Here is a 10,204-nt window from a genome sequence, read left to right on the forward strand (position 1 = left end):
ACTTTCTCCAAATGAAGAGGGGTACGGCCTCAGTAATAAAGTTTGGAATAAAACACCCTCCCTTGAATATTCTTGGGTGAAATCACTGTCTATAATGTCAACAACTCTAGAAGAATCGGAATTGTCTTAGTTTCCTACTGGTACTGTAACTAATTCCCACAAACCTCGTGGCTTAAGAGAACATAAATTTATCACACAGTTGCAAAGGTCAGAAGTCCAAAATGGATTTTATGGGGCTAAAAGTAAGGTGTCAGCAGGGCTCTGTTCTTTCTGGACACATGGAGAGAACCAGTTCATTGCCTTTTCCCACTTCCAGGGGTCACCAGCATTCCTTGGCTTGTGGTTACATCATCCCCACCTCTGTTCCCTTGTCACATCTCCTGGGTTGGTAACCCTCCTGTCTCCTTCTTATAAAGACCCTTGTGAGTACATTGGACTGACTACCCAGATAATCCAGCATAATCTCCCCATCTCAAAATCCTCAACTTAATCACATCTGCAAAGTCCCTTGTCTCCTGTAAGCTTACCTATTTACAAGTTTCAGAGTTTAGGACATGGACACCTTGGGGGGCCATTACTCTGCCACTCACAATTGTGTACTTACTCCCATTTACTTTCACCTTTGAAGAGCCAGACTGATCATTTGAACCAAATTACAAATAAACACCCACTGTTAGCTATCACATATCTGGAATTCAGACTTATCAAAAAAACCCTGCTTTAATGTGGTCAGTTCATATTCATTTAGATTATGTTTGGGAGGAAAGAAATCCTCTACATGCTAAGAATTTTCTACCCCAAGGCAAAATTCCCCAGGAAGGGGAAGAAAATGTTGCAAACAGGAAAAAGATTAAACAACATGCACTTTTTTCTTTTAGGTTAGCAGTTTCATATTCCCTCTTGCCAAACATTAAAGTGTATATATATATATATATATATATATATATATATATATACACACACACACTTCCCTTTCCCTTCCCTTTCTCAACCCTTCCTTCCCGTGAACCAATGTGACTGAGACAGTGAAATCAGGCACTGAGGGCATGGAGTATTTGAACATATGTGCTGTCTAACAACGGTGGACTATAGCAAAAACAACTTCCCTGCTGTCTAATATTTCACCAGGTGTTGGAAAATCAGTGATGAAATGTCATTTAAAATAAAGCATTCTGGTTTCTACCACATAGTGGCTCAGGTTCAGAGGTTAAGATCATGGGCTTTGATAACAGATCTAGGGCTGAACCTCTGCTGGGCAATTACTAGTCCGATGATACTAGGCAAGTTTCTTACTCAATTCTGTAACCTATTCTTTCCACTTAATATTACGTTCACATGCGCATTTTCTCATATCATCAAAAAAGTGTGATGATCATATATTTTAATGCCAATTCAATGCCAACAGTCCAAACTAAAGCACAGAAAGGCTAACTGGCCTGCCTAAGATCTCAAAGTGAGCCGGTGACATAGTGAGGAGTAAAACTCGAGTTTCATGTTGGCTTAGCCCTGTGTTCCCTCCACTCAACTCCTTTGGTTTCACTTCCAGGGCAACAACTTTCATAGACAAGTCTCACATTCTCATCTCAGTCAGACCACATCTATAAATTAGCAGTTTAAGAGTCAAGAGAATGGTGCCAAAAAACAGAATTCTCAAAGCAGATAGGGAAGATGAGACTTTCTTCCCCATTCCTTTACCTCCTTCACCCCAAACCCCACTCCCTAACCTGCCAACTCTCACCCTTACCTCTCAATGAGAGCAAGTGCTTGGAAAAACAATGAAGGGACCAAGAGATTGCTAGCGTAATCATCCACCAAAGATATGCCATGAAAATCAATATAATAAGAGAAAAATGTGCTTGTCTAGTAAATGCACCTCTTTGAAAAAAAATCTCAAGTCCCCAGATTCTCCTTAGCTGTGCCCCTTGGCACAGGAACACAAAAGCAGGGCAGACGAGCAAGACAGAATCAAGAGAAAGGTGTTGCTCAAACCAGAAACCCAAACCTTTTACCCCCTCAGCCTTCTAATGCCTCTTCAATACTGCCACCTAAGAATCAGTGCACATGGGGGCACCTGGGTGGCTCAGTCGGTTGAGCATCCAACTTCGGCTCAGGTCATGATCTCACAGTTTGTGGGTTCGAGCCCCACGTCAGGCTCTGTGCTAACTGCCTGCATGGAGCCTGCTTCAGATTCTGTATCTCCTTCTCTCTCTGCTCCTCCTCCGCTCATGCTTTGTCTCACTCTGTTTATAAATAAATGTAAAAAAAATTAAAAAAAAAAGAATCAGTGCACATGAGAACTACATCAAAACAAAAAGCACAGCTAAAGAAACAATCAACAAAGTTGGGGCACACTTGGGTGGCTCAGTCGGTTGAGCTTCCAACTTCAGCTCAGGTCATTTCATAGTTTGTGGGTTTGAGCCCCGCATTGGGCCCTGTGCTGACAGCTCAGAGCCTGGAGCCTGCTTTGGAATCTGTGTCTCCCTCTCTCTCTCTGCCCTTCGCCACTCACACTGTCTCTCTGTTTCTCAAAAATAAATAAACGTTTAAAAAAAATTTTTAGAAGAAACAATCAACAAAACTAAAAGGCAACCTACTGAATGGGAGAGGATATTTACAAATGACATAAGCAAGAAAGGGTTAGTATACAAAATATAAAAAGAACTTATAGAACTCAATGCCAAAAAAAAAAACCCAAATAAACCAATTTAAAAATAGGCAGAAGACATGAACAGATGTTTCTCAAAAGAAGACATACACATGGCCAACAGACACATGAAAAAATGCTCAACATCATCAGGGAAATGCAAGTCAAAACTACAAAAAAAAAAAAACTACAATTAAATAGCACCTCACACCTGTCAGAATGGCTAAAATCAACAACACAATAAACAAAAGTGTTGGAGAAAATGTGAAGAAATGGGAACTCCGTGCACTGTTGGTGGGAAAGACAGCTGGTGCAGCCACTGTGGAAAACAGTATGGAGGTTCCTCAAAAAGTTAAAAATGGAACTACCCTATGATCCAGTAATTGAACTACTGGGTATTTACCCCCAAAATAATAAATAATAAATATTTACTCCCAAAATAATAAAACCCACTAATTTAAAGGGTTATATGCACCCCTATGTGTACTGCAGCATTATTTACAATAGCCAACATGTGGAAGCAGCCCAAGTGTCCATATATATAATAGAATATTAGTCAGTCATAAAAAAGAATGATATCTTGACATTCGCAACATGAATAGAGCTAAAGAGTATAACACTAAATGAAATAAGTCAGTCAGAAAAAGACAAATACCATATGATCTCACTCATATGTGGAATTTAAGAAACAAAACAAATGAGCAAAGGGAAAAAAGAGAGAGAGAGAAAAACCAAGAAACAGACTCTTAACTATAGAGAACAAACTGATGGTTACTAAATGGGAGTGGGGAGGGGAGGGTAAAAGAGATGATGGGGATTAAAAAGTGCACTTACCATGATGAGCACTGAGAAATATATAGAAATGTTGGGTCACTATATTGTACACTGAAACTAATGTAACATTGTATTAACTATACTGGAACTAAAATTTTAAGAAAAAGAATCAAGCACATGAGAGACAAAGAAAACAACATTATACTGGTTAATGTTGTGGTAGTCAAAACAAAAAGGTTTAGTAAGTTTCAGTAAGTTGGAGCAGCTTTAAGATATAATGCCCTCAAATTTGCTCTGTTGATTTACTCAAAAATTCGTTTACCTGCCTATAAATGCTTTTGAAGTAAACGTTTTCCAGTCAGTTGTCTCCAATGTCAGATTCATACTTAGCAACAACTGAAGTCAGTTAGGAAGATGTTGCTCCCTTGCCCATTATGTAGAAGTTTGCATGGATCTTGAATACTTACTGCACAGACTCTAATGGTCTTTTACCCCTGACCCCTTTCTCCATTGTCTGTCCTTTCGCCTCCTGGATTTGAGTCTTGACTGCCTAGAACTCAAGTACCTACCTGCTTCTCCTTTCTTAGCTGAATTTTCTGGATGTGTATGCTTGCAAAAATGGACCAATATGTACTTGCCTTATCATTTTTACTTTCTGTGAGCTCTCTGGCTTCTACACACGGCTTAACTTACCCTTCCATATACACATGCACGCGCGCGCACACACACACACACACACACACACACACACACACACACCTTCACATAAACACACTACTAAACACTTAGTCCCAAATCCCTCAATCTACCCTGTCCTACTATTACCCCCCAAGTACCAATGTAATGATTTCACAGAGGTGAAAGACATTTCAGAATGCCTAGAAGTGTAAAGAATTTCAAGGAACTCAAACTCCACAACATTCCAGTGTTTATTTTACATTCACCCTGCCCTCATGGCACAAAGGTTAGAGATTTGAAGCTAGTGAATTACCACTATCATTGAGGCTTGATGATTCAATATATGATTGCATGAAATGGCTGCTCTCTTGGCCATACCCTATTTCACATTCTTCAATTCATCTCTCTGCAGTTTTCATTGATTCAAACTCTAAGGATTCAAACTCATCTGGAATCCTGGATCTTCTTCCATGCACGGTCATTTAATGTACTTCTGACAAACTTAAAAGAGTCTTACAAAATGTTATTTGTATTTTTTTTTACATTCTACTATTACATTGATATTTACCTTGAAATTTTTCACTTCCAATTTGACATCCAATGCTATGTCACTTCTATAATTCTTCTTAAAGAGTTTGACATAAAATATATCACATGAGAGTTAATCGTTATTTTTTGAGGGCCCCTGGGTGGCTCAGTCAGTTAAGGATCTGACTTCAGCTCAGGTCATGATCTCAAAGTTGGTATATTCAAGCCCCATTTTGGTTGAGCTCGAGCCCCATTTCAGGTGACCCCTGCTTCTCTCTCTTTCTCTCTCTCTTTGCCCCTCATGGAATTCCATCTCTCTCTGTCCCTCACTCACTTGTGCTTTCTCTCTCTCTCAAAAAAAATCATTATTTTTTAATACAAATTCACAGATTATATAAAAAGCAAACTTTGGAAATGTTCAAAAATAAAATGTATGCAACATCAGCAAATAAAACCAGACCAGAGAAATCAGTAACCACATTTTATATTTTTCTAAATATTAACTCTAGTTCACTTATTATATCCATAGTAAACAACATATGTGCAACCTCTGGCTTAGCATCTAAGCCCTAGTTCTAAACACTTCATAAATATGTCCTCACTTAATCCTCTTACAACCTTGTAAAGTACATATTATTATCCCCTTATTATCCCCATTTTACAGTTGAGGAAACTGAACCCAGAGGGGTTAAGTAAATTGTCCAGTCACACAGCTAATGAGTGATCGAGACAGGATTCTGCCCAGGAAATTTCGCTCCAAAGTCTACCCCTTAGGTATGTAACTAATTTATTTACTACCTTTTTTTTTTTTTCTTTTAACTCTCTGCCTTGTCTCCAATACATCTCCTACACTTCTCACCTCTCCTAAATCTATTCATCTATTCACTCATTCCTGTTCCCAGTTGGGCACTCTTATAACTTCATAGTTGTCTATTTTGAAGAGAGAGAGAAAGAGAGGGAGAGAGAGAGAGAGAGAGAAAGAGAAGAGTGGGGAAAAATGGAGAGAGAGAAGGAGGAAAAGAAGAAGCAAGGAAGGCAGGAAGAAAAGAGAAAAAAGAAACTGCTCAGTCTATAATCCTTTATTTGCATATAGATTACTCTGCTGCCCCCTGGAGATAATTTGGTGCTGATGTTTTCATAAACTTCATAAATTGAGTAACAGCAGCACTTTGAGATTTTGGTAATGTTTTGATGTGATTTTGATTGCATACCTCACACTGCATATTTATTTACATATTTTGGAAGCTAGTTAAACATAACAAATGACTATTTGATGAGTAGTATAGATATTATGACCTAAAGAAATATTAGTGAAAAGAATAATAATCTTCTGAGATGTCAGGATGGCTTAATAAAAACAGTAGTGTAAAGAAATGGATGTATTGGTGAATAGATGGATGGTTAGGTGGATGGATGCATGGATGGATGGGTGGATGGAATATAGATTCCATGCCTCATTCCATGAAAATTCGAAGTAAAATTGTCATAGGTCGAGTATCCCGGAAAACAAGCTCTAAAATGGAGTTTAGTGTGAAAGATGTTTATTAAGGAATAACTTTGAACTCATCACTTGTGAAAATGAAGGAACAGAAATTGGGGTGGGCAGAGCCAGAAATAAAACTATAAGGTAGGCCCACAAGTTCAGCTAACCCCATGGGGAGCTTTGGAGCTTGAACTGCCCTTTAGAGTTGCCCTCTGTTATGCTAAAACGGACCTATTTTTATACTACCACATTAATCAGTCATTAGATATAGCTCTAAGAAAGAGCATAGCCTTGGCTGAGGCAATCCATGAAGGGGCTGACTTTAACTGACAATACTACCAACACTGGAGCAAAAAATCCTTCACTGAAGGAATTGGGTGGTACCTCACAACATCTGCCATGTGGATAAATGTTGGAAAATAATGTAATCTAACTCTGGTCTCAAGTCCAGTAGTATGCCACTCAACAAATTGTCTTTCATTCCCAAGAAACCAAATTACTGAATAGAAATCTTCTTGAAAATGTAAGCTTGGAGAGCTCTGCATTCAGATGCAGAGGCAAAAGTGATCCCACCCTGATCCCAGGACCCTCCCCCTCCCAGGGGCTACTCACACTACACCTTCTTCCCATGTCCCCACATTCCACCTCCCCAAAGAGAAACTAGACATGCGGGATGGGGAGGGGAGTTGGCCAGATGAGGACTTTCCCATGGCATTAGAAGGAAGGATAGCTGGGAGTCCCTCCACCATTACCCCTTTCTTAACATTCCCAGCCAGCCCCTCAATCAAGTGTTTGAGACTCTTCATTCCCTTTGGGCACCCTTGGGTGAATCTTCAGTGATGATTTTGGCAACTTCAGGAACAGATGGCAATTCTCACAGTGGGGGATGAGGGTGGACTTTAGAGGCAGTTATGTTATTTTCATCTATGAGTGACAACTGGGAAGGGGAAGTCCAGAAGAATACAAAAATGAACTGAAAAAAATGAAAAGCTAAGTCATATACCTTAGCTAAAAACTAACATTCAGGCAAATTATTCTAAAAAAAGACAGGTATCATCTGATCTCTAAAATTCCCCAATTACTAGAGTCAAGAAGGGACAGGAAATTTGAAAAAGAAATACTCCAGAATGAGTCAAATGGGATCACCTTAAATATCTCAGACAGTATTAGGTTAATAATAAATGATTTTTGTCTTTCTAGTAAAATAATGTGAAACATGAAAAGCTGATACCTGTCTGTGATTTCACTTAATTTATAATGGACCTTTTTCAGGAGAATAACAAATGTTTTGTTGAACTGTCATGTTTTTACTATATCAGCAACCTAAAATTTTTGTTTCCAAATTACATTTTCACCATGCTGCCTGTCTTTTATAAGATGATGTCATGTTTTCAATGAATAACTAGAAAGCAGTCTAAGTCGGTTGAACTTTAAGGAGTTAAATTTGGAAGTTTAAAAAATGTTAGAAATTTTTTCCTAGTTTTGAAAGTAGCTGTTAAGATACGGCCCCTGAAGTTGAACTCCAATTCACACTTCAGTTTTGCCACTTAGTTTTTGGTTACTATCATTTTTTTTTTTTTTCCTGTTCTATCTATGTTTATTTGATTCCTTTTTTTTTTTTTCAAATCTGCTGTCATTGTTATAATTTCTAGTTCTCCACCAAACCTTTTAATTTTACTTTTTGTCTCTTTGAACACTAAAAGGATATTTTAAAGTTGCTGATAATTCCAATATTGAGAGTGGCTGTGGATAAATATTATCCATTGTTTCTTCCGGTTCCTTCTGTGAAGTTGGTCTCCTCGTGTGCCAGTTAATGAGTTTTGTTTTTCAAACCGTGGAAATAATTTGAGGCCCCATAATGATTTTATCTTCCTCCAGAGACAAATTTCATTTATTTCTGCCAGTTATCTGTGAATTTAGCAACCTGGGATCATCTTAATCCAATTTTTTTTATTTAAAAAAAATTTTTTTAATGTATATTTATTTTTGACAGAGACAGAGCACGAGCAGGAGAGGGGCAGAGAGAGAGGGAGACACAGAATCTGAAGCAGGCTCCAGGCTCTGAACTGTCAGCACAGAGCCCAAGGCGGGGCTGGAACTCACAGACTGTGAGATCATGACCTGAGCCAAAGTTGGACTCTCAACTGACTGAGCCACCCAGGCGTCCCTGTCTTAATCCAATTTTAAAGACGGATTTTATAAACCACCAGATGTCTCAAAGCTAGATTGCAGTCTATGTGAGGAATGGTTTTATTTTCTCCCCCTTCTTCCCTCCTCTCTCTTGCCCGAAGAAGCTGTCAAAACACTCCTTAATTTTTTAGTCAGTTTGTCTATATCAAGAAATATCCCAAAGTAAAAGCAGTTCCAAATGCCATCTGCCCCAATCCATATTTTTTTTTCTCGATCGTGGCCAGGTAATTCTTTGTTAGCTTGCAGGTTCCCAGATAAATTCCAGAGGAATTATACTCATAATAATTATTATTATTTTCTACCTTTCTTCACTGGGAAAGTTGGTCTAAATTTCTGTCTGCCATTTCCAGATATAGAAGTCTCATCCCTTGCTTCTTTACTATTCCTCATCTCTCAAAGCCCCTCAACAACTCTTTTTGATTATGCATCTAAATATTTCCTGAACTTGAACACTTTACCAGTCTCCACTATATTGGATTAGAAAGAAAAGAAAGAAAGAAAGAAAGAAAGAAAGAAAGAAAGAAAGAAAGAAAGAAAGAAAGAAGAAAGGAAAAGAGGATAAAACTATGAATTCAAAAGCATGGCTTTTAAAAATCAGTCACTATGTCACTTAACTTTTGGACAGCAGCGAAAAGATAGACAACAGGAGCTGAAGAACCCTGTGTTTGGCATCAGCTGCATTTCATACAACTTCCCTCAGTCTGCTCTGTTCAAATCTGTGTTTATTTTGGTCACCTGTTGCATTGATTATGTCAATGAAATGCAAAAGCTCAGCTATTCCGTTCAACACATGTAAAAAAAATTTAAAGTCAGAAGTCCTACATTAAGATGTTTTTCCTTGAATAGCTTTTGCTGCATTAACATCTCTCTAAATTATTTTTCATTGACTGCTTTCCTACTAGCGATCTTTCTTGTATGCTTCATTTCTTCTTCTTAAATTATTTTTATTTAATATGCTGCCAATAGTTTTGGAGTGGTTTAACGTGATTTGAAAGTGTGTCTAGGGGAATTTTCTAAAGAATACTCTTAAGATTATCTTACCTTTGGGGGGAAAGAAACAGGTTACGAGACTTAAAAAGGTTTAGATGTTGGGGTGCTTGGGTGGTTAAGCGTCCAGCTTCAGCTCAGGTCATGATCTCAAGGTTTGTGAGTTCGAGCCCTGCATCAGGCTCTGTGCTGACAGCTCACAGCCTGGAGCCTGCTTCAGATTCTGTGTCTCCCTCTCTCTTTCTGCCCCTCCCCCACTTGTGCTCTGTCTCTCTCTGTCTCTCAAAAATAAATAAATGTAAAAAAAAATTTTTTTTAATGTTCACATGTTGAATTTGCCGTGCTGAGAAAAGGTAGATAAGATCTTTTTTTATTATTATTATTATTTAGTGTTTCTATATTTAAGTTGGCTGACAGTGATAAAGCAATCAGACCAATGAGAAGCAGGCCCTGCTTCTAACATATTTGTCCAAAAAGTGAGTCAAACCAGTTGTGACTGAGCCCCTACTGGTTTCAGCAACCCTGGTGAGAATGAACCAAAGATGAGCTTACACCACAAGCTGATCTATAAACTCTAATTCTTCAAAATGAGAACCCCAGAAACAACAGCACCGGAAACACAAGCCGTCATCCCTCTATCTTCAAAGGCCAATCACTATCCCAATATCTATCTCAAGACACCTCCATCCAGACAGAGGACCCCCTGACTTTGGGGAGCTACTTTTGCGAGAAAGGAAGTAGGTAATGACCTGAAGAGCTGGCTGCTTTGCTTATCTTTGTTCATTGTACATATTTTAAAAATTTTCTGTTTCAAGATAATGTGTTTTATGACTTTTAAATCTGGCTGATGATAAGAAAAGATCAGGAAAAGAGGAAAATACACTATAATGACGGCTAAGAGCAGATCACAGTGTTATGCC

The sequence above is a fragment of the Felis catus genome, chromosome C2 (genome assembly GCF_018350175.1).
Source record: "Felis catus isolate Fca126 chromosome C2, F.catus_Fca126_mat1.0, whole genome shotgun sequence".
Lineage (NCBI taxonomy): Eukaryota > Metazoa > Chordata > Mammalia > Carnivora > Felidae > Felis > Felis catus.